At 50.9% G+C, this 25,826-nt stretch overlaps 1 protein-coding gene across 13 annotated transcripts in view; it reads left to right on the plus strand.

The window, feature by feature from the left end:
- The window catches only part of CELF4 (CUGBP Elav-like family member 4), a 293,166-nt gene that overhangs the window by 1,375 nt on the left and 265,965 nt on the right, over positions 1-25,826 (plus strand). The window lies entirely within an intron of this gene.

A 25,826-nucleotide genomic window follows, 5' to 3' on the forward strand; every position in this document is an offset into this window, starting at 1 on the left:
GCAGCCTGCCTGTTTTTTCCTTGTTTTATTATCTTTAAGGCAGATCCCCAAACGTGTTCAGTTGTAGAACGTGTGTGGGTGGCTGGTGGGTGACGAAATTAGCCCAGTGCTCCGCTCCCTAACAGTAATGTATAGGATGTGCAGTGGGGATTAATCTGGGCTGGAGCTGTGTGGGCAAGTTAAATGCTTTCTGAGAGAGATTGATCGTCAGGCAGGGAAGGAGCACCGGGCTAAGGAAGTTGTAAGGGATGTGTATGGACATTCCGTTTTTAATAAACAGTAGTGTGGAGAGCCACTGAAGATGCTGTGTTAGAGCTGGTGGTTTTAAAGATGAAAACACACACACACACGCACACCCACCCACACACAGAGAGCAGCCTCATCCTTGGCCACAAATGGGCTATGAACAGAGCTGATCCTCCGGCACATTAGGTGCAGAGCGCAGAGCTGTCTGGCTCTCTAAGCAGCAGTGGTTTTCACTATCACAACCTCCCTCCCTCCTCCAGCCCTCCCTTCATCAGAATACTAAGCAGAGCTCCAAACTCTTCATAGTTGGAGTCCCAGAGAGCAGTTTTTATTGGCGTTAGCATCTTGCAGCTTGCCTGCTGAGGAGTAAATCTTAAAGTTAATGGCATGTTGAGTAGCACAGAAACACAGCAGAATGGAAATATACTGGGTTTGCTGGGGTGGGGTGAGGGTGGGGGCTGTAATGGAGAGACAAACCAACCTTTCTCCAATATGGAGAAAATGTCTGTCTGATCAGAAGAGAGACTGGAAAGGTGAAACGGGGAGGCAGTCTTTGAAATAACATTTGTTTCCTTTTCCCCCCTTCTTCTCAAGTCAACCGTATCTTTGTAGTTTTTCCTTTTCCAATCAAGCTCCCTAGAAGCTAATCAAGGTTTGTATCAAACCTGTGTCATTCTCATATGTCCCCAGATTTAAAAATAGTAATAATGAAAATTTAAAAAGCATAAATAGGGAAATCCTTTGCCCATCTTGGTGATCAGTTCTTGTGGTGATTTAAGCTTTTAAAGTTAAAAAAAAATCAGAACCCCCCAGAGGCAAAAGACAGTTGTGGAGAGCTGAGCTTCTCAAGAGATCCGGGTCTGGAGCACTTTATTTACTTCTTTATTTCAAATGAAGATAAACTTTAACAATATTCCTTGGTTTCTTCTCACAATCCCTTGCTGGGATCATCACTATGTTTTTGATGTTATTTGGGCTCCCTTGTATTATAGCAAAGAAGTAGAATTATCATCATTTGCGTCTGGAAGCTAGAGAAGGTTATGTTATAGTTATTTAATATGTATCATATATATAATACACATATCTGGCCAGGATTCCTAGAACAAGCAAAACTTCATTTTCTAAATGATTCTTCCTCTAAACTGGCTCAGTCAGTGGCAGGCAGGCCCGTTGGCTCCGGCATGCTGGGTGTCTCGTTGTCGCAGCTCACCCTTCAGAGCCTGAGCACATAGATTTTTCCCTATGAAACTTCCTACCTCTCTATCCCCTGGATTTTTACAGGCAAGGTTGGGCCACAACGTCTCGAATAGTGCCTGGAAGCTCCAGGAGAGCTGAATAAATGAGACAGTCTCTAAGGTCTGGTTTATTCAGTCCTAGAAGAGTTTGAACTCCTCTTTCAGAAATACAGCCTGATTTGTTAGCTAATCCTGATAAAATAAGCCTCCAGCCACCTTAAAAAATTACTCCCTTGCCATTGGTGATTAATTACTGTTAAGTCAAAAAGCATGATGAGGCTTGGAGAATGAAGGTTGCATTTGACTTCTAGATTTTCCCCAACTCTAAATTGACAACATGAAGCTAGGGATAGAAACATGCCTTTGTTAAGCCTGGTTTCAGGGCATGTTTGTGGCTCTTTCTCTCCCCTTTTTGAATTTCTAACTTCTAATGAATCATACTGGGATAAAATTGAGAAACATGACAGGATACTGGCCTCCAGTGTGGATGGCATCTGCATGTTATTGGCAAGAAAAAAAAAAAGAAGAAAGGGGGGGGAGAAAGAAAGAAAGAGAAGAAGAGAAAAGAAGAGAAAAATGATTAAAAATTAAATTAAATGCATGAGATTTCAGGTGGATATGCATCTGTTGGCCACCTGCCATTTCAGGTAACTAAAGAAGGAAGGAGTTCTAAGGGTTAATGGAATACCTGCCATGCGTAGAGTGAACCTTAAAAGGCAATTACTCCAGTCAAATTGGGAGTCCGTGGAGGAGGGAGTGGGTGGTGTTGTGGAGCAAACCCAGCCATAGCAGAGAAAGGCTGTTGGGCTGGGGAGGCAGCAAATAGCAGTTGTGGACTGGGGTAATTACTGTAAAGGTAAATTCACCCCCTGGAGACCAGAAAGCACTTGGGCGGGGGTGGGGGAGATCTGGGTGCTAGGCAGAGAAAGAAAAGAAGAAAAAAAGCCCAGAATTATAATTCAAAGAAATAACACCCAAAGAAGAAAACCCAGTTTAATGCAAACTCCCAGGCTAACTCAGAGTCTTCTTTTCTCCCCCCATTAGAAGCACTTTGAGAAAGATTGTTTTTTCCAGGCTCCAAAGAGAAAGACATTGTACTATTGATTAGAGAGGAGAGAGGCAAACTCCCTGGGTAGCAGCAGAAGTGAGCTGAGGACCAATTTTGCCCCTTCCTATAGAATTTTTTCCTCTTGGGGAAAGGAAGAGGTCACCCACTAGTCTAATTCTTTCCTTCTCTCACTTTACATTTATTTCTCTTTTCTTTTTTTTATTTCCTGGAGAACAAACAGAAGCAGTGACTGAAAATACATACACACGCATACCCATGCCTGCTAACACACACACATACACAGTCGGTGGATCACACATGAACAAGCCAGCAATCCATTCATAACTTTGGTCTTGTCTAGCAGGATAGGAGGCAGCAAAGACTGAGTTACTGGGAGACATAAAGACTAGTGCTCTCTGGATAGCCATATTATAATGCATTATCTTTGAAGTCATTTAAGTCCAATTTAAGTGGTATTTAGTATAATATTTATGAATTAATGTAATCTAAACATAGGGCTGTCCCCAAAGGTTTAAACAGCCTTTACTACTGATGTGTGCTTGTTCCCGGAGCCTGCGATGCATTTTAATCTAAACAGCCAAGCCCATATCACAGTCCCTCTTGTTAACCAGTCAGAACAGATCTGTGCCTGGGTAACCACTCTGCATTGAGATTTTCCCCCACTGCATGGAGGAAAATAGAGTCTACTGGCAGCCCCAGAGTGCTCCCAACCCAGGATCCACAGCTGCAGGGACTTCAGCCCCTTATACTTCCACACTACATCCAGAGGGAGGGTGGGGACAGAGTAATTGAACCTTCTGTGGGTTGAACTCCGGAGAGTGTATCATTTTAAAATATACTCATCACCAAATATACAACCTCTCATTTCAATGGTACCTGAGTAAGAAGTGCCCGAAGCCCCTTGGTTTGGGGTGCAGCTGGGAGAAAGGGAAATGCAAGTGTTATGGTTGTTTTGGTGATTCTTGACCATCTTCATAAAAGTGTGTCTCATATTTTCATTTAAGATGTAGCAATTCTCAGAACATCGAGTTTCCACCACTTGACTTTAGCCGAGAGGGCTCCTTGTTTTGTTTTGTTTTGTTTTCCTTAGATAGGTGAATTAAAGCCAGTGAGTCTCTATCTGATTTGTGTTTTCAAATGAGTCTAAGAGACAGTGAAGCTGGAAATATCAGCATGGGTATCAGCTCAATTAAGGCACTTTCAAAAAAAAATTTACTTTGAAAAATAAAAATTCAGTCTGTCCAGGGAAAGACACTGGTAGAATGGCTGGGCACACACCTACAGTTTTTAAAAAGAAAGATTTACCTTGTGAGAAAGAGATGAAAAATGAGGTAAGAATAACATTTAAAAAAATACAAATTTCACTAAGGAAAATAAGCAATAGTGAACATTACAAAACTAATGTAAACCAAAGCCACAGCCCCCGTAGAAAACCTCCAAACCCCAGATGTTTGTAAGTATCCTATGTAGAAGCAAAGAAAAAAATTATTGGGAAATAATTGATTTATTGAAGAGACTGGTGGTTATTTGCTGCTTGTACAATATTCATTTATCTTTTAAAGAGACTCCCTCGGAATCAACACACAGATAAATTAATATGCACATGTGCCGTCTATGCACCCATGTGCAAGCATGACTAAGCGCATCCCACACATATGGGAACCAGGGCTGGCCTAGATTTCACTGCAATTCGACGGGGAGATGTTAACACTCTTTTCCCCCCTCAGCTTTAATGGGAATTCTAGATTGGGTTGAAAGAACCCCCTTGGCATACTTTCACTCTCTCCACCTGCTCCAGTTGGCTGGATGTTTGTGGCTTCTCAAACACAAAACAAAATAAAACAAAAAGAAAACCTTTTCTTAAGTAGAGTCACAGCTTGGAAAAAAAACAAAACAAGGGAACGCAATTATAAAAATGTATGCCGTAGATATGTGCCCCATAACACATGCATATTATAAAGTTGTCAGAGTACTGGTTTCCAGCAGAACCAGCAAAGAGCTGGTTTCCAGGGGCACTTTTGATGCCCAGTGACCACACCACACTCCAGGGACCTGAGCGTGGCCATCACTCTCACTGTTATTAGTATGATCATCCACGTTATTATAATTCATGGACCAGGATGGAAGAGGGGCTTCTAAGTGATGCCTGAGAAGAAACCCAAGACACCACATCCTTCACTGAGAAAACAGCTGGTCTCGCTCACCTCAGATGGTTTTGGGGGAAACATTACAGAGCTCACACATCATCAGAAGGTGGTCTGTTTCCAAACTGACCCAGGAAAGATCTCTTCAAAGGGGATTTGGAGTGGGCAGGCCGTAGAAGAGAGGGAAATATAACCAAAAATGAAGCCCCAAATCACAGGCAGAGCAAAAGGGAAACTGAAAGTTGTAGGGCCCAAATGCCAGTCGGAAGCTGGGAGTGCTGGTTGACAGCAGCTGAAACGCAGTGTTTCTGAACTTGGAAGGGAAATCCCACGTGACATGCAGAGAGAAGCGCTAGAGAGTGTGAAAATCTGTGTGTGTCTGCGGGTCCTGGAGGGTTGGGGGAGGGGAGATGTTGCAGCCTGTGTGGGTGTTGGTGTGAGCATGTGTGTGTGAACTTCTGTTTGTATGTGTGTTTGTGTGTCCAGGAAAGAGATGATAAATGCAAATGGCACTGGAATGATGTCAGGGGTAGTTCCAGCTTGTGAGGCAGTATGCATGAGCAGGGAGATGGTTCATGGAAAAGGGGAGAATTTGACGAGGCTGACGCTGTCCTTGTGATTACGTCCGTGCTCCACCTCAGAACCCATAGCTTGGATTTGTCAATGATCTAAGTTCCAGTGTGCAGGTGTGCTCTTGTGTATCTGCCTGATATCTCCACCCAAAAGTCCAGGCTTAAAAAAGGGTTCCATCTCCCCCCACTCATCACCCTTCAGATGCTTTCCTGCTTCAACTCACCTATGGACTCATTTCAGAAATGACCTTCCATCTGGGAGCTGAGTGGCCAGCCACAGAACCCGGCTCTCTGCAGAGATAATTCCCTCCACCCACTGCATTTCCTACCCCACCCGTTGCCCCTTGGCATCCCAGCCCTCTTGTGGTGTTTAACACACACACACACACACACACACACACACACACACACACACGACTTGACCAAGTCAGTCAAGCTAGCCCCTCCAAGCAGAGTGCTGTGTTTTCCCTCAATGCAAGCAGGGGGTGGCAGGGACCAGAATGCCCTCCTTTTGGTCTCTTCACAACAGAAGCACATTCATCCCCTCTACCTTTGCCTTTTTAAATTCACAGATTCTCCAAGAATCACAAAAAGCATCTAATCTTAACCAAATAGCCTAGGGCAGGGGAACAGAACCCCCAACTTCGTTGTAACCCTTTTATCATCAGCCTTCATCTCCCCCCTTTTCCTTCTCCTCATTGCCATTAAGACACCCTCAGAAATCGCAAGGTGGGGCCTAAAAAGAAAGATCCATGTTCCACTTGACAACGTAGGTAGGGTGCAGTTAGAAATGCCAGGACAAAAAGACAATGATAAGGGTAGAAATGATGACAGAAGAATTTCCAGAGTTGTGCTTGCCCTGAGGGCTTCCTTGTCTCCACATCCGGTGGCCACTGGATGGGTGTAAAGCCTCAGCCTCAGCCTTGCCGGCAGGAACCAACTAGGAAGCCAGGTGGGCAGCCCCAGGGTCACTGTCCTCCTTTCCAAGTCCCTTTGGAAGTAGAAGGGGATGTTTTCAGGACCATATGCTCACAGGCCTTCTCCCCTTCTACTTGCTCCATATTTGGTTTCTCTTATCCTCCCTTGTATCTCCCCCCAGCGCGAGCTGACTGAGGCTCTCAAACAGAGCGATTCCCAGCAGCTCAGCTCAGGAACAAATCCTACGTGACCATCTGCAAAATGTAAATAAATGGGTGCCCTCATGGAGACAGACGTAGTTCTGGTTCTGTGAGGACAGAACAGCCAAAAATATTGATCAAAGCTCAGGAAAAAAAATTGATAATGAGCTGGCCTCCAACAACAGTTTAATTGACAGAGACTTCCGAAGGCCGGCTCTGGACAGCGCATACACTGACCACAATGTTACTTTATTGCAATACACTCTGCTTTAATTAATTATCACCTTTGTTAAAAGCGGCTCCAGATCAAAGGTTTCTAGATACTTAACAGATCTTACTAACAAAGCCCCCCGTGCATTAGGCTATCCCCCGGCTCTCCAGTGAGGCAAGTGAGTTTCTTTCCCATTTTCCTTCCCTCTTAGCTGTGAGCTTCTTCCTCTTTGTTAAAGATAAATGGTTCCTGCTGCACAGCCTCCCTGTCCTGGGACAGGGATTTCGAGGGGTGTTGTCTGCAGAGGGCAGTGGCTGCCATTCTGCAGCTATTTCTAAAATGACACAACTGAGACTAGATTCACCTTTGAGTCTTTCTGGCTGAAATGGGGAGTGTCAGTAGAGGAAAAAAGAATTCACAGAAATGCAAAAGGTATGTGTGTGTGTGTGTGCGTGTGCACGTGCACAAGCAACAGCGTGCACATCCACATAAATATTATGGGATCGATGCATTTCACATCCACTGCTCACACCTCTTAACTTCTCCCTCCTGTCTCTTGAGCACCTGTGCTACTGTCATATTTCACTCTGAGAAATGCTCGCAACTGAAGCGTGCATAGATGATGCTGTATCGAACCGAGCCATTGTTTGGATTCGGTTGTGGAGTCCGGGTGCCTGGTGAAGGATTATCCTTGCCTGGGGTAGGTGGTGCCTAAAGAATTCACTTCTCAGGACAGGACGGGAACCTCACTCTCCAGAGTCCCCAAAACCTACAAACTGACAGGTGACTTACTTGAAAGCAACCCTTGGAGTCGTTCTAGGCAAATTTGAATGCCATACGTGGCTGTTTGTTCATTATTCTAATTTAATGATGCAGTCACACCTAATTAATCCATGTCTGGTTTATTCATACACTATGTCTGAGGATCCAAACGATTTCTCTAGCTAGCCGGCTTCCCTTTACAGGGGCAAGTAAGGGGCTCCCCTGACAAGTGATCATGTCTGGGTCTAAACAGGAAGAAATCCGTGTTGCCTGACTTGATAGAGGCACTGTCCCTGACACCACTGTCCCTGCAGGCAGGAGTAACAGCAACCACAGAGAGATGCCGCGGTGAGCTCTGTGTGCCCATCCTGACACACATGACCACACAAAGCGTGCATTCTACCACAGAACCCTTCTAATAGGTAATGGGCCACACCCCTGGCGTGCGATAAATAACCAAGTGTGTGAAGCAGTCCTCTGATCAGGAGTTTCAGACGTAGAAGGTGGAGAAGCCGAGCTGAGTCAAACTCCTCTCTCTGCCCTTAAGAAAGTGGAGCCCCATCCGTTGTTGCCATTGCACAGATAAAGAGACTGAGGCTGGAAGCATCATGCCCCCAAAGTCAAGCCTGCAGCATGGCCTTCAGCACACCTCCCTGTGGCTGGCTGTGGCCAGCCTGCTGCCAGCGACCGTTGCCTCTTGCCTGGCAGGTACATTGAGAGAACGAGGCATCAACCTAATAATATCCTTATAAAGCCAAGCCTCCTGCACAAGTCCTAGGAGACAAGAGGCATCCAAAGATCAAACACTACATCACAGTGTATTTGTAGGAACTCTCTGATTCTGCTACCTCCTTATAATGCTCTAATTGACTATTTGATCAGCTCTAAAAGGGCCAGTATTCAAGACAGACTCACACACACACGTGCATATGCACATCCACGTGCACGCTCACATATACATGTGCACGCACACGTACATACGCTCCCCACACAAGCTCCTGCATGCAGACTTTGTCTTGCACGCACTGCCGTACCCACAGCAACTCATCTAACAAGGGTAGATTCTCACAGGAGATGCTTGAAGGTGAGTGAAAAGCACACACCTAAGATTGTTCATGCCCTTCCAGTAATGGGCTTATCAATAGCTCTTAAAGAAATGTGACAGCCAGCCCAGAGTGATTCAGTTGTGCGGACAAAGGTCAGCGTATAGATATCCATTATTAATAATATCAATATCTTGGTTGACCAATATAACCAGAAACTGTATCATGTCGCTGCTGATGGGTGAGGCTGGGAGGGCTCCACGGCAGCAGCAGGAAATTATACCCATGTAAAATTAATCATATTGACTGCTTCTAAGAATATACGGAGAGGCGAAGATGTTGGTAGTGTTTGCCATGGTGGAAGAGGGGGACCTTATTCCCAGAGGCTTCATGGTCTTGAACTCCTGGAAGGAGCCCAGGGGGAATGGAGGCGTCCCTGGGTGACCGATGAGAACACTCTCCCTCATCCGGCCTCTGCTTTCCAGAAGGGTGAGACAGAGGAGAGGTGTTCTCTGGACAGGAAAAGAAAGAAATAGGATCCCCTAACCATTATCCACCCAACATATCCATATCTTCCTGTCAAATCAATACTTGGCTTGGCTTTGTCTCACCGGATGAGGCACAGAGAGCATCCTTGCACCACTGTGTGAAGAGGCCCATCTCCAAAGGGCTGTCATGAGGTAATATTCCCAGTTATGTGGTGGGATACTGGCCCCGGGAGATGCCCGTGTGTACTCCTCAACTTAGAGGTCCCAGAAAGAAAGGCACACAATCAAATCACTCACCATGACTGGGTTCTTGGGACCAGAGCCAAGGGCTTAGAGTCTGGTGGAGTCAGGAATATTCTGGACTTTGGAAAGCCATTGCTCGCTGAGGCTCACCTCCTGTCACAGTGAGTAGGATTGTATCCTGGCCTTGGAATTCCCTTCTGGCATGCCCCTGACCCCTCACTCCCTTGCCTGCCAGAGTTGCAACTCAGGATGTTTCTGACTGTCCTTGGCAGCCCTGGGCAGTATCTGGAAGGGAGGGAAGGAAAGGAGAGGATCCCAGTGGCTTGGGGCTCCTCAGTGAGGAAGAAAGGAAACAGGGCTGGCAGGGAAAGCCCACTAGCCTTTGGATCATTCCTCCTCTCTGCGGAGGCAGCCGGAAGGGAGCCTGCTTTAGAGGCCAGGTCCCATAGCTGGTGACGCACTATTGGAGATGGACCTTGAAAGTGCAAGGGAGAGAGCTGCGACTGTAAAGGAGGGTGACCAGTGGCGCCTGTGGCTGGAATGGGAGATGGAACTTCTGAGGGCTGGATGCGCCCCTTGCCATAGGGAACATTTGGGCCTCAGCCAACAGGCCGCATCTACCTTCCTCTGACCTGCCTCCCCTCCCCTAGCTCCAGACACACTCAGAGTTCTGCCCACGTGCTTACACCCAGCCCTCCGACCAAGCGCATTGGCCAGACTCTCTGCTCCCTCCCCAGTGCTAGTGGCCCAGCCTTCCTAGCAGAGGCTCAGCCCCCAGACCACCCAGAACAGCTCCTGGACTTGCTCCCAAACCAGCAAGACTAGGCACAGCCACAGAGGGCCTGTGGGGAGGATAGGTCCCGGCGCCAAGGTCGTTCTCCGTCCACAGTGCCGCATCCCCCTCCTGGACCCAAGACCTGGATCTAAGAAACTCTAGGAGAACAGCCAAGAGCCCAGAAGCCAGGCCCCTCCTCTCGACCCTTCCCCTACCTACTGTGCATGCGGAAATGCTCCCCTCTCCACCAGCGGTCGCCTGCCATCTGACGGTGAGAGGGGGAACTTCCTGCTCTCAAGCGCGGGGCCCCTGACAAGGAAGGCTGTCCTGTCGCAGTCAGGCTGCCCTGGAGGAGCTGCAGAGCAGACCTCTCCCTTGCCCCTGTCCTTCCTTCCACCTCCCGGGATGGGGGGGCACTCCTCTTATGCATGGGAGCCCCCTGCTCGAAGGGGAGGCACAGGACCCTGGGCCAGACCCCTCACTGGGCCCCAGCGGGGGGAGCCGCAAAACAGAGCCACACAAAAAAAGAAAGGAGAATCCAAAAATCCAGAAAGTATTGTAGTTTCAATGGGTATGTGAGTTTTGTTGCATTTCCAAAATGAATAATTAGTTACAGTTTAACATGGGTTTTATTCTTTTTTTTTTTTTTTTTTTAAGATTTTTTATTTATTTATTCGACAGAGAGAGAGACAGCCAGCGAGAGACTCGATCCCAGAACGCCGGGATCACGCCCTGAGCCGAAGGCAGACGCTTAACCGCTGTGCCACCCAGGCGCCCCAACATGGGTTTTATTCTTAATTCCGTATGTTGGGCACCAGAATCTTTTCCATGCTTAGGACCTGTAACGAGTCTAAATTGAAATTGCTATATCCCTCAACTTTTGCAAAAGCCCCCCACAGGACACACACACACACACACACACACACACACAAGCGTGCACACTCAACCCTGTGCCTTATGAAACAGATTCGGGCGGAGGAGCGATCACGTAGGGGTTAAGGGCCCACGGGCCACCCAGGTCCAACGGAGGCAGGGACGCCAGTCACGTTGGTCGTGAAAGTGAGGGAGAACAGCACAGAGGTACTGACTTATGTCCGTGCTTCATTTTTGTCCCCATGTTTAAAAGTATTTTTGTTGAAAGATAAGACCTTCTTTATGCTCATTGTAATTATTTCAGTAAGTAAACTGTTAGGTTTATTTTATTTTTTAAAGATTTATTTATTTATTTTAGAGGGGGGAGGGGCAGAGGGAGAGAATCTTAGGCAGACTCCCTGTCAAGTGCAGAGCCCGAGGCAGGGCTCGATCTCAGGACCCATGAGATCATGACCTGAGCCAAAATCACGTGTTGGACGCTTAACCGACCGAGCCACCCGGCACCCCTAAGCTATTTATTTTAGAGTCAGTTTTATTTTAGAGTCAATTCTGTTGCCATTGTGTTGAGCAAGTTTGAAAATCCACTGGAATGAGGAGGAAAGGGTGAGGCCCGGGACAGGGCAGCTGAGTGTGTCCCTAGAGAGAGGAGGGTAGCACGAATTACAGGGCAGTGTCTCCGTGCAGGGAGAGCATGCCCTTAGGCTTCAATGCATGGCCGCTTGGCAGATGTGGTTGCAATGACAGCAGAGAGGGGAGGGGAGCGTGCAGGAGCAGGGCCCCAGGCCACACCCAACGAGCTGGAGCCAGGGGGCAGCCAGACTCCTGCTCCCTTTGGTCTGAAACCCCTGTCTGCCCCTCACACTGTCCCTAAGGCCCTAGTTTATTTCTCCCTAGTTTCTCAAGTTCCTCTGCAAAGCATTCATTAACTCTGAACGTTCTGAACTGTCTCAGCTGAGCCGATGCTTAAAAGTGTGTCCCCCAGTAGTAGCCACATAGCAGGGAGGACAGGGTCCCCGAGGCCAGCGGAGGCAAGAGGAGGAGCCTGCTGGGCCAAGAGCAGGGGCATCATTGACCCAACTGCAGTGGGCCTTTGCAACACCCCCAAATAGCCCTCCATGAGGCAGAGGCAGGCTTCTGTAAAATAGAGCACATGTAAGGCATTCCAGTCTGGTGGGGGAGACATGCCACGCCCCCCACTGGGAAGCCCTGGGTCCCATACTGCAGATGCAGGCCTCCCTCAAGGAGACACAGATTCACGTGCAACTCAGGGGCTCTGGAAGTCGAGCCCTCTTCTTGAAGGGTGGGAACCCACCCTCACCACCACCAAATAACTGGATGGGGCAGAGAGCAGCAAACCCACAAATATAAAAGTACCTAGTGCCTAGGCCCTGTATGGGGAAAGAAGTAATCAGATAGGAGTACAGCCTTCCTGCCCAGGGGAGCTTGGCCCTGAGCACCCAGGTAGTGAGGGGTGGCAGAAGCCAAGGCTGGCGCACAGGAACGACACAGAGCAGGGAGGCTGGATTGCTGACGGGCCCCATCGCTTTGTTTCGTCTCGTCATTACATTTTGGTTCTGCCCCACTGCAGTGAAGTCTCCTTCTCAGGCTAGTGGACAAAAGACTTTCTCACTTGGAATAAATCGGTACCCAGTACGAGTCTGGCTGAGGGAGGAGTGGTGGGGGTCAGGACTAGATGAAGAGGCTACAGTTCTGTCCCAGGAAGTTAGCGACACACACAGGACCTGCAAGGGCTGGCCTCACTTGCTGTGGGGCTGCAGTGCCCTTCAGCTGCCCCAGCTGCAGCCCACTTGGGCCAAGAACTTAACTCGTGGAATAGTTAAACCTGTGGCCAGTTTCCCCGCCACCAAGGCAGGCATCCAGATTATCCCCATAGGCTCACTCAGCTGAATGTCCCAGGATAAACTATGAGATTCTGGAGGTTAAAATCTTCCCATGCCCTCCACCCTTCCCCTGTGCCCACGGCTGGGGGCAGCCAGGCAGTGGGGATGAAGCCAAGGAACAGTGTTTCCTGGGATGACAATGGTGTTGCAGTTAGAGGCATCTTGGGACATCCCAGGAAGAACTGCTCCCTGTGTGGGCAAGGGTGCGAGGGCTCCTGGGCAGCCCATTTACTGCAGGGGAACAATTAGGTTGCCTCTCCATCACTGGGAGAGGAAGCCAGCCCAGAGGAGCAGGAATAATGAGGTGACCTTTGGGGCCCCAAACAGTCTTGTAGCCGACTTTCTAGGGGAGGCAAACTCTCCTCTTTAGGCCTTCCACAGAGCTTGACCCCTGGCATCTTCCTGACCCCAGGGGGGTCTCAGAGGGTGGGCAGAACTGGACTCTGTCACGGAGCTGGAGTAGCTGGACAACTCCGCTTCTGGCAGGGTGTGGGAGGCTCCTTCCAGAGACCCCCAGGGACCCCCAGGCCACGTACCCCAAGCCCCAACGCTCCCAGGCCTCCCCACCTTCCTGGGACAATGGCCCCCATCCCCGAGTGACCTCCTTTTCCTATCCTCTCAAAGTCCTGCCCCCTGCTGATCTGACAAATCAAACTGGGCAGATGTGTCCCTGGCGGCTAATGGACATTAATGTGTTACCATCTCTGGTGACACGTGCCTCGTACAGGGATCTTTTAGAGCCTGGGCTGTAACCATAAGAAACATCTCCAATGGGGGGATCTGGGCCTAGGCCAGGCTAGAGGGAGTCACTGTGAGGCTGGGAGGCCCCTGGCTACTCGGGTCTGCCTGGCCTAAAGCTGCATCGCCAGGGACGCAGGATTCCTCCTCCCATGCCGCAGTGCCAGGGGGACCCAGGCAGCTGAAGGGCTCATCACCCTGCTATCCCCCGGCAGGAGGCTGCCTTGCCAAAGGTCTAATCAAATATTAAACATGGTCGGTAAACTTAAACCAGCGTCATGTCTGAGTGCGAGGCTCTCCCCGACAGCGGCCCAGCTTGGGGACGTTTCTAGCCAGTTTTGCCTGGGTGCTGGGGTGAAGGCATCTTCATTCAGGCCCCACTGGAGGCAGGAAAAAGGGAGACAGACGGGGACCATGGCAGGGAGTGAGGCTCCTGGCTTTCCTCCTCCCTTCTGTTATTCATTTCCTCTGATTTTTATCTAATCTCTCCTGATTGTTCTGGTGAAACTTAATAGACAAAGTGAATTTTTATTACATCATCAATATAATCTCCAGCTAATCAGCAGACACAGGGCCACCGCAAGCCCTATAGCTCCTCACCTGGCTTCATAAATAGTGGGAACAATCACCGCCAAGCGAGACTCTCCCACCTCCTCCCGAGAGGGCCCTCTCCCTGCTTCTCCCTTTCCCCAGACCTATTCCTGGAGTTTCTGCCTTGCCAGGGACCCCCCTGCCCAGTGGGCCCCATTGCTGGTCCATGGAGATTTCTTCCTCCTTCCTATTTTTCATTTTCTTCCTCCCAGCTCCAGCGGTTAAAATCACAAATCTGGGGCTGGTGTTTCGAATGCCAAAATAGCCTAATGTCAACTGATTTTGATCCTACTTGCCTCTGTGCTAGCAATATGACATGTCGTAAGATATTATGTAATCCTATGGCTCACAGGACATACTATAAAACACATTATATGCCAAATTAAGTCGTATGTTGCACGTTACGTATGTAACCTAGGCACTAAGGTGTTTTGGGCATTTAAAGTCAAACCATGCATATTACGTACTGTATCATAGATGCTAAATTATATATTTCATTTATATTACTCTATGCCTTCCATTTATATAGTATTTTAATCTGTAAAGTGCTTTCTTTTATATTACCACTTTTTATCCCTATTGCCACCAGGTATAGTTGATACCTTTTTTATAAAGAAAAATGGAAAAGGGATCATGAAGGAAAATTACAATCTGGTCAAATCCTGCCAGGATACAGCAGAGCAACTTAGGCTCAGACCCGGTGCTGGCAAGCCCAGGAAGGGGGCAGAGGCCAACCAGAGGGGACAGAGTCCTGGCTGCAGAGCAGCTAGGCAGGTTCCCGAGGCTTGGCCTCCTGGGCAGCCCCCGGCCAAAAGGCAAGCCTAATTTAAGAGATGATTTGTTTGGGGCTCTTTCCCCACAAACCTGCCCAAAGTTAAACGTGAAATGGAGTGTACCCTTTCTGAGACATCGCCTTGAGAGGCTGGGCCCGCTCAGTAGCATGAGACCATCTTCTCCCATAATCTCCTGGGAGCCAGGCCATGCCGCTCTACGGTGGTCTTGATTTCAGAAACCAGCAAACATCACTTAGAGTCAAATCTCTCATAAGTAAGGTGGGTGATGAGGCTAAGGAATCTGGCTTTGGGTGTCCACTCCATCAACTTTTGGGGGGAAGAGAAATCTGCTTCGTGCAGGCAGATCAGAGCTGGCCCTGGGAATGACCAGCCACCCTTAATGAAGTCAGACCTGCGATGTCTGTGCAAAGGGCTGACTCCATGGATCTCTTCAGAGAATGGTCTGCGTGCACCTGGGGGTCATAGGCAGGCTCCTCTGATTTGAACTATCATCGCCTGATAGTTCAAGAGAGGCTTCCATCCTTGCAGGGGCCCCTGGAAGCAGGCAGTGTTTGGTGCTGTGGACGCCGCCAGCTGCAGAGGTGGCTGGCGCCCCACGGATGCCCTGCCTCCAGGAGCTGGACACCCGCGTCTCTGCCCCGCTCTGCTGCCTCGCTCAGAGGCTCAGCATCCTCCTCTGCAGTGGCCCCTGCTCATCCCACCTTTTAGGGTCATTGTGTGGATGGAATGAGTGGGGATGAGGGAAAATGTGATGAAAAAGTTAAAACCTCTGGGGTCATCGTCATGTGTTAAGTGCCAGCACCCCCATCAGACCACAGGAAGCTCTGACAGTCTTGCTGTCTTGGAAATAGGACGGCAGGATGACATCAGGGCTCAAGGACGGACGCGAGGGAGCCCTGACCAAGCGCCCGCTCCATGACACATACACGGGGCTCTCGCTCATTCTATCTCATCCAATCCTCGTGACAAAACTACGACAGAGATGTCAGTGTGCCCCTTTGAACGCCTAGGGAACGGAAGCTCTGAGGGCAGTAACTTGACCCAGGTTCCGTGCTAGGGAAACATGGAGGCAGAATTTGCTCCCGCATTAGTCAGTGTTTCTGAGCCCACCTCATTTCCATGATTGCAGCTCCCTTTACAGATGTAAATAAAGACCATCCCCTGCGTCGCCTTCCTTTTACAGACGGGAAACTGAAGCCTGGTGACATTACAGGCTAGTGTTTTCTTAAAGCTTCCACACTGTCTTCTATGGCTCCGAGCACAAAGACACACTTGTGCACACATGTAGACATGTCAGAGATAACTGACACACCCTCATACAGAGACACATCTACACACACATATAGACACACTCACAACTAGAGACACACTCAGACACATGTAGGAACATGCTCAAATATGGACATTCAGAGCCATACTCATGCACATAAGCACACACCCTCTCAGAAATACTGCTAATACCAACACTGCAGAGTTCACGGACACACACGCATGGAAGCGCACTGACACACACACATGCACGCAGATACACACGTGAGCATACACACGTCTCCTAGACCGGCACACTCACACAGCACTCCGTCATAAGGCTTCACCGAACAAAGACGCAATTTAGCCACATCACGCTAGCAAGAGACGTGAAACCGGCTGGTTTGGAGAAGGGAGGGACAGGGTCCTAGGCCAGGGGCCCGAAGCCCTATCACTCACACCTGTGTGGCCGAGGAGCCCCACGAAGGCCACGGCCAAATTCTCCTTAGAAATCAACAAATACACAGAAGGCGTTTGCCGAGAATGCTCACTGTGCAATCTCCCTTCTGCGTCAGCCACACGATCCCAGCCAAACTTCTGCCCGTTTAAGACCAAAGGCAGGTTCTGGAGAAATGTGGGGCAGGCCTTGCCAGGGCTGCCCAGTCCCACAGTCGGCCACGGCCAGGTCTCACCTAGGTAAGGCCGGGCCCGCGAGCAGAGGGGGTGCCTCAGAGAAAGGCAAGGGGAACCGGGAGGAGAGGTGCAGTTTCACAGCCAGTCTGTCCTGGAGGCTGGAGCGCAGGCTGCCTCACCTTCGGGGCTCAGAGCAAGCGCGGATGTCTGCACACCAAGTCCTCCGGTGTCCCCTAAGCTGCTCTCAGCCTGCAGGGCTCCTGTCATCCCCGGGACTACACCTGGCTCAGGCTTGGCAGAGAAAGTGGCTCTGTGCAGCTGTCCTTAGAGAACACACACACACACACACACGCACACACACACATGCACACACGCACACGCACACAGAAAAGGGTTAGCAATGGCAGGGAGCTCATCAGAGAATGGGAAACCTATGGTTTTCTTTTCTTTAGAATAAAACCCTGAGGATCTGGGAATGAGTTCACCCAATTTGCACCGCTGAAAGGATGAGCAGACCATTTGGGAGGTGAGGCTTTCCTGAAACGAGGGGCAGGGCTGCTTTGCCACGCACAGACTTGAGCCACACGTGCAGGGTTGGCTTTGGGTTGGCTTTAGGTTGGCTTTGGGTTGCTGTTGGCTGTGGCGCATGTGTTGTGCCCTCTCCCCCGTGTACATGCCGTGCTGACAAGTTGTGAGGGGTGAGCTTTGTGGGTACCTCTGGGGACTATGGCAGAAAGAGGGCTGTGAACGGGCATGTGTGGCTCATGCTCCTGGCACGTGCTGTGCCCATTAGAGGCATACAGTGTGGTTATCGCTTGTCCCTTTCTTTTTGCATTTAGGCTGTCTTGTGAGTTTCTTATGTGCATGTGTGTGTGTGTGTGTGTGTGTGTGTGTGGTGTCCTGTGGTTCATTTATGTGTGTCAGGTGTAGGAAAGCTATGTGTTCTGCCCTGGTTCTGGAAAGAGAAGGGAGGATGCAGGTAGGGATCTCTCACTGTACCACCAAGGCCACAAAGCTCCCTCGTACTGGCATTTGCTTTCAGGTGAGCCCCACACTTTCTTTCAGACCAAGGGTATCTCATGCGAGGAGTACCCTTGTCCCCATCCTAAAGCTCTGGGTCTGAGCAGAGCTCCAGAATCATCTGCAGCCCTTATTGCAGCCGCTGTGAGAACAGTGTGCACGCGCACGTGTGTGTGTGTGTGTGTGTGTGTGTGTGTGTGTGTGTGCGTGTGCGTGCGCGCACATGCACGCACACCTCCTTCCTTTGAGCACACTGCCATCCCAGCCGGTGAGCCACAGGCAAGGACGTGTGTGCATGTGTGTGCTCATACGTGCTGAGCGTATGCAGGCATATGTGGGCTGCAACAGGCTCGGGTGGGCCAGTTCTTAAGTGACAGATTGTGTGTATATCTATGACTAGAGTTTCTACCAAGTGCACGTAAAAAACAGCAGAAAAGATGAGTCCGACTCCCTGGGTGGGCACTCCTGCCGCTCTCTGCCAACGTATGTGAGGATGGGGGTCTTTCTGAGGGGGTCTGACCAGGGTGTGGAGGAGGTGTGTGGGAAAGGCCTGTGGGGAGGAAGGGTTCTGCACACGTGTGGTTGTGGGCAGCTTAATTGAGTGGGACACTGAGACTGTGTCCCCCAGAGACCTCGCTGCTTTCCTGGATGCACGGCTGGGCCATCTGTGGCATTTTCTCACATTCTGCCCACAGATTCCCCTGGGAGACCGGAAGAAGAGGGGGTTGGGGTTTCTGGGCTCCCCAGAAGGTAGCCCTGAGCACCCAGCTGCCCTTGGAGACAACTGTAAGTGCAGGGCCGTGGGTGTGTGCGTGTGTGTGTGTGTGTGTGTGTGTGTGTGACAGAGACAGAAACAGAGATAGAGTCAGAGACAGAGACAGAGACAGAAGAGGGAGTTGCGGGGCGGGGCAGCCATGGGAAGAGAGAGCTGGCCCTCCCCACTGCCTCCATCTGGGTGGGAGCAGATGGCGCTCAAACCTGAGCAAGGCCAGAGGCAGCCCTGGGAAGCAGTGTGTCCTGAGGGAAGGACAGTGCAAAGGAGGGCCAGGGTGGGGCTCCTGAGAAACGCTCTCTGGCTGAACGCGTCTCTGCGCTTCTGGATCTGTCCTTCCATCCAGACACACACAGTCCCTGAGCCCAGGCCACAGATCTGCTACAGGTGACCGGTGCCTTTGCCTCATCTCCAGGTATCTGGGGGCTGATCCTGCTCCAGGGGCAGACATAAAGGACAGGCCCTCCCCGAGCCTCTCCCATGCATGGACTCGCTTTGTGGGAAGAAAGCCAGTCCTACCTGCTCCCAAGGATCCTGGGGTCTCCCGCACAGAGGTAGCCGTTACCTCCTTCCCTCGTCTGAAGGGACCCACCACGCTGGCCTCTAAGTGCACTACCCTGTGCTCGAAGCCAGGGCTGTCGTCTGTGCTTTCCCTGAAAGTCCTCCGCAGTCAGCTTGGGGGGCACTCAGAGCACTTAGACGAAGCCTGTCTTGTCTTCCTGCAGCCGAGGCCAGACCCCGAGCCTCCCCAGCCCTTCCGAGGGTCGCTGTATCAGAATCCCCCAAGAATCTGGCGGGAAATAAAAATCCTGGGCTCGGTCCCTCTTTCTCAAGCCTTGGAATTCCCTGAATATGGGTCACCCTGCCGTTGGAGAACAGCTCGGGGGTCTCAGTGCACAGCAATACCTGGGCCCCAGAGCCCCCTTATTGAGGCTCCCCACGGTCAGCACCCAGTGCCAGCTGTCAGAATGCTGGGGCTTCCCCCTGCCTCAAGGCTGGACACCGCCCCCCCAGCATCCTGTAACTTCCTGTGCCCCACCGTGTGGACACTGGCACTCGGCCTTCTTCCCCAGGGGAATGACCTCCCACACTGCCACGACCATGTGCTTGCACCAGAAAACGCCTTCCTCAGGCTGTTGTCAGAACTGCCAGGATGGACCTGTCCCCACCTGTAGGCAGAGGGCCCCGATCCCGCTCTCGTACATGTCACCCTCACCTACCAGCACACACAGACACTGCATGCAGATACACACACACACAGGTACACACAGATGCACACACGCAGATACACTCACACAGAGACATGCACACAGATACACTCATACACATACCCATGCATACAAACACACATGGATGCACACACAGGCACACGCTGATACGTACACGGTTCAAGCTATTCTGTTCCCACCTGCTCAGCACCTCACACAGATTCCTGGGCCTTCCTGGACCGTGTTCAGTGGGAGGTGAGGACTCTGGAAGCAGCACAGGGGCTGTGGGACAGGCAGTACTGAGGTTGAACCCCAGCTATTCCACTGAGCAAATAGGAGACCTTGGTCAAGTCACTTTACCTCCTGGGCCAGCCTCAGTTTCTTTGTCTGGCAAATGAAAATGTGCAAACAGCCTAACCAGGTTTATTCTGAGTCTGAAATGCAGTCATCTAGTCAGAGTATTTGGCACAGCGCCTGCACCATGGTAAGCCGGCAACCAATTGTAGATATATCACACATGAAAAAGGAAAAGACGTCAAAAGGGCTCCCAACGCAGACGCCTCCGGCCCTGCTGCTCTTGCTCTCGTGCCTCTCTCACTGGGAGATCAGCCCCACCTGGGCCCCTCTGCTCAGCTTGCACTCCATTCCCTTCTCCTTCCCCCAAACCAAAGCCTTCTCCTCTGCAGAGGCTACGGTGAGCCTCCTCCAGGAAGCCTATAACGGCTGCAGCCTTTTTCTTCATCTCTGAGGCCCCTCGAGCCTGAATCTCCCACCCCAGGGCCTTGGAGTCTCTGTGCAGCCCGGGCTGCACATACGCATACGCTTCTCCTTAGACGCTCCCCAAGGCAAGACCTGTGCTCCTGTGTGCCCCACAGACTTCCCCACAGGCCTCAGCTGGGCACACCCAGGCCCAGATGGAGCTGCCTTTACTCACCTGGAGGGACTCTCACTCCGGCCCCAGCAAAGACCAGTTGCTTTTTAAATATTGAGTTGATTATAAATGTTTTCCACTGTGAGCAATACTCATCATAGAAAACATAAAGATGGGAAGGTAGCAAGCAGAGAAAAGCACCCCCATCCCCACCTCTCAAAGATAACTACTGTGAATGTCATGGTCATGTTCCTGAGGTCTGGCCGGCAGGTGCACCTGGGAGCCCCCTGCCATGTAGTCTGAGCTCCTGCTCGGCACCGTGCAGCCCAACACTGGGCTGCACAGTGCATGAGGCATGGAAGGAGGATCCACACCCCTGCCTGAGGAAGCTGACAGGCTTGAGAGGCCAACCCTGGGGAAACCGGCGCCCCAAGTGTAATTAGAACACAACCTACCCTCACCCGCCACCGGTGGCCTGACTTGGGAGCCCTTGTGTGCCCTCACCTGCTCCTGTGGGGGCCAGGGAGATGCCTGCCTCTGGAGAGGTGGGTCAGGCTGTGGCCAGGACTCAGAAGGAGGTGGAAATCTGGGTTCTAGCCCGGAAGCTCCCTGAGTAAGTCACTGGGCTCCTCTGCTCTCCGTTTTCTCAACTGAGAACAGAGATGAGAGACGAGACTAAGCAGCTCGAAGAAGGCTTCCCGTTTCATGGTCTAGCACCATGTGATGTGAAGTTAGTGCTGGGTGTAGAGTGCACGGTGGACAAGCGTTAGGGACTCTTGGAGCGTGGGGGCGAGCATGGAAGATGTGAGGGCTCGCTCGGAGACCACAGTGGGGGTTGGAGGTAACTGGAAGTGGTGAGACCACATAGGGATTGACGAGTGCGTGACTGGGGCTTGGCCATGGGTCAAAATGGAAATGGGGTGCGATAGTTAGCTTTCATTAGCTCCAGGTTCTCCCCAAGAACAGGGGAGGCAGCGGTGGTGCCATGCAGAGAGCACTGGATCTGGAGTCCAAAGCCTTGAGATTTCATCCTCGAGAGCTGGATGATGACCACAAGCATCTTAGTCCCTGAGCTTGGAGTTCTCAGCCTATAAATCAGGAATAACAACCCCGACTCCATGGGTTATTGTAGCAATTAAATGAGAACATGTAGAAACACCTAGAATAGGCTTGTATAATGGCAATAATCGTAATAACAAGAGAAGAACGCCTAACGTGTCTTTATCATTTACCATGTGCTCAACGTGATACCAAGCATTCTGATGTGCTATCTCATTTAACACTCCTGGTTCCCCAGGAGGAGCCTCGGTCTCTCTATTCTGCAGACAAGGAAACAGAGAGTTTAAGTAACGTCCCAGGTCACACAGCGAGGAAGTGGCAGAGCCAGGAAGCCAAGCCGTGCCCCCCGAGAGTCATGCACTTGGTCGAGTATTGTGCCAGGTGTGGTCGAGTCCCTCTCTGGGGAGGAGGAAGGCTCCATGTCGGTGAGCAATGAGATAGAAGATCAGAGTAGTCCGCTTCAGAAGTTCAGTGGATACACAGTAAGCACTCAATAACGAGTGTTTATTTATTGCTTCTGTTTACAGCTCTATTCCCAAAGTGAATTGTTTGTTTAAGTAAGGAGCATTTACCTTTATTACAGTCATTGGTAAATAAAATTATATTTGCATTTCCACAAATATGTATGAGTTTAATTAGTCTTGCAATTCGTACACAAGAGCCAGTCCAGGAAACACATTCATGAGCTCACACTTCCACCCCAGGCAAAAAGCCTTCTCAGACAAACATCATCAGGATTAAATAATTCATTCATTCACAAATAGTTATTGATCACCCGCTCTGTGCCAGGCACGAGTCTAGCTGCTGGAGACACAACAGTGACCAAGGCAGATAAACTCCTGGCTATCGGCAGCTTATATTTTCCTGAGGAGAAGTTGGTGATAAACTTAACATCAAAATGCTAGTTAGGTGCTGTACTGAGGGTCCAGCTGTACTGGTGAGGCATGGAGTGACTGGGGCGGCTCTGTCCTGTGGGACAGGGAGGTCTCCCTCAGGAACGAACACTGAAGCTGAGATCCAAACAAGCGGAGATGGAGGGAGGGAGATCTTTGGGCAGAGGGAGCAGCAAGTACAAATATCCTGAGGCAGGAAGAGGCTTCCTGTGTTCAAGGGACAGGAGAAAGCCCAGTGTGACGGGAGCATTGTGGGGTGATGGGGAGAGAGAGGTGGGAGGAGGTGGGGTGGGAGTTGCGTCAGGCTCGGCAAGTCAAGAGGGGCTCTGAACCGCATTCTAAGTGTAGCAAAAAACTGGAAGTGATGCGCCGTTAAGTGTATTTCACAAAGATCTTTCTGGCTCCTGCGTAGAACCAGCCGCTATGGGAAAGCAGAGGTGCAGGTAGGCAGCAAGGGGAGAAAGGATGAGCATGTGGATTGGGGGGGCAGAGAAGGTGCAGGAAATACGGAGTTCTGGACTCATTGATATATTGGATGTGGAGCGAGAGAAAGAGGGGAACCTGGGAAGCTCGGAGCCTCTCAGTGGTGAGTGGTCCCATTTACTGGGAAGGAACACGTTTTAGGAACGGGAGATCACAACTCCGTTTTGTTTGCGCTGAGAGTGGGATGCCAGTTAGAAGGGCACGTGGAGACATTAAGAAGGCAGGGGGATGTGTGACCCGGAGCCGAGTGAAGATCTGGGCTGGAGGGGTAAATGTGAGAGGCATCCATGTATCATGGTTTTTAAAATCATTTATGTTAGAACAAATTAAACAGACATCGTAGACATGATTACTGTTCTTCCCCAGTGTGGTCCGAACGTCAGTGAGGTCACAAACTGTGCGAGACGCGCTAAGATGTCAGGCACGCATGAAGCCTGAGACAGGATCCAGGGAGCCCTCCCTTCCCCAAACCCTGCCCCCACCCGCAAAGCTTAGTTCAGGTCTGTCCTTCTCACACTACCACCTAAATCCCTCATGCTGCAGTTTCGATCCCTCTGGCTTTTGCCTGGGCCACTGCCCTGCCCTTTCTTGCAGCACCTCTTTCCCAGGATGCCAAGGTTGCATTCTGCCCAGGAGGGAGAGCGGGAACTGTCCAGGGGTGAGTCAGCCAGATTCACAGTGGAGATGTAGGTCGCCCAGCTCCCTCCTCCCTGCTCTGCGGTGGCTGAGGCCTCCTGCCCTGCCTGCCCCATCACCCCTGTCCTTGTGGCTTCACTCCCCTGGCCCACCGCCCCTGCCAGCCTGACCCCACCAGCTGGGTCCTCTGGATCCCCAGAAGAGAAGCACTCTGCAAGGACTTCTGTTTGGCCCCCAGAGCCACCACCAAATGCCTGAGGCAGGCTGCTGGCCCTTTTCTCTCTCTTTTAAAGTAAAAAAAAACTAATAAAAGCAACACACAAAGAAATAAGCTGATGTTTTACTTAGAAATCGCAGCCGAAATGATTCACCCAAGCACCCGGAAGGCTCTGGGAGGCTGGGCTGGGGCAAGGGATTCCAGGCAGAAGGTGCCCCCAGGGCCCCAGGCTGACCTGCAACACCCAAACTGCTCTCCCGGGAGACCTAGAGCCAAACCCTCCTTCCTTGACACCATCGTGGATTCGCCTGGGTCAGAGCCACTGTCAGGAGGGTGGTCTTCAAAAGGCCCCCGCAGAGTGGCAGGCAGCTGGGTGGCAGGACAGATGGAGATGTGGGGAGGACACACAGGCATGCATTCACACTGTCACTGAGCATGCAGGGACGGTAACAACGTGTCTGTTGCTGAGGGCTTTGACTTGCAGCTGTGTGGCCCTTGTGGCCGCACGGCCTCTCTTCATGCCCACAACCGTCCCGTGATGCGGCCCCTTGGACAGCCCACAGCCATGGGTGGCTATTTCTATGCACATGGAAATCAATCTTATGTCAGTGTGCCTAAAAATTCAGTTCCCCGGTCTCCTAGCCCTGTTTCAAGTGCTCCTTAGCCACAAGTAGCTCGTGGCCACTGTGTAGGTGCAGACATAGAACATTTGCTTCATTGCAGAAAATTCTATTAGCTAGCGCTAAAATATCACAGACAGGTAAGGCCCTGAGAGCATCACGCACACACGTACTAGCGTGAGTGTGTATGTGGAAACATGACGTGGGCAGGTGTGGGCTTCCCTGGAATGTTTGCTTACGCACGGCACCTGGTCTGTGTGTGCGAGTGTCTGTCTGTCTGTCTGAGAGGCGCCTAGCCCTTGTCCACCATCCCAGGGCTGAAGGAGAGTGTTACGAACCACAGGCTCTGGAATCAAATGGCTTGGGTTCAAATGTTGACTCTCCCACTGGCTGGCTGTGTGACCTTAGGCAAGTGGCTTAACTTCTCTGTACCTCAGCTTTCTCTTTATAACATGAAGATAATAATAGAGCCGCGGCAGAGAGTTGTTAGGAGCATTCCGAGAGATAATACGTGCAAAGCTCTCAGCGTGGCTCCTGGCACATTGTGAGCTATTAATAACCGTTAGCTGTTACTGTTGTTTTCAGGAGGTAGTGTTTGCTGTGCTGTGCGGGGGCAGCCTTGGAGAAGAATCACATAGGGGAGTGTGCTGAGAACTCTGATAAGACACGAGGATCGCCTCATCCTCATGCCTGGAGTTTAGGGGCTGGGATGAGCTGATGCGAAGCTGGGGGTGGGGGGGCAGGCACCACCAGCCCACTGGGGTGAAGAGACTCTGTGGGGCCAAGATGGGGTGCTGATGAGTGGAGGGGCACACGCAGGAGGAGGGGAGGAAACGGAGAAGGAGTTGGGCCCTGGCATGGCCTGTTCTTCACAGCCTTCATCTTCCTGGTTTGCCCTAAAAATGTACTTGGTTCGGGGCCAGAGTCATGGGCATAGTGCTGTATTAGTCAGAACTGCTTTCTCTGTTCGGGAAAGCAGCAGGACGGTTATTCCCCGACATCTTGCCCTCTAGGGTCTGAAGTCTCACCTGGGAGATGAGACCAACCCACAAGCGACAATTAGAATGAAAAAGAATCCGAGCGGTGGAGGCACCTGAGGGAATTTCTAGTCCAAAGCAGCCATTGTAACACAAATCATTTCAACAGGTATTTGTTGACTGCCTGTTGTATGTAAAGACAGCATCGTGGGCGCCCGCGGTGCCGATTCAAAAAGAAAAAAGATATGCAAGGGTCTCTGCCCTCCAGGGGTGGAGAGCCCGAGAAGGAGGCCCAGGGCGGGGGGCAGCAGAGCCGGAGGTGGCCGTCCCACACTGGATGGGGTCCCGTGTGGGAAAGATTACAAGTAGGAGCTAGTACTTGAAGT

Source organism: Ursus maritimus, unplaced genomic scaffold (assembly GCF_017311325.1).
Source record: "Ursus maritimus isolate PB19 unplaced genomic scaffold, ASM1731132v1 scaffold_18, whole genome shotgun sequence".
NCBI lineage: Eukaryota > Metazoa > Chordata > Mammalia > Carnivora > Ursidae > Ursus > Ursus maritimus.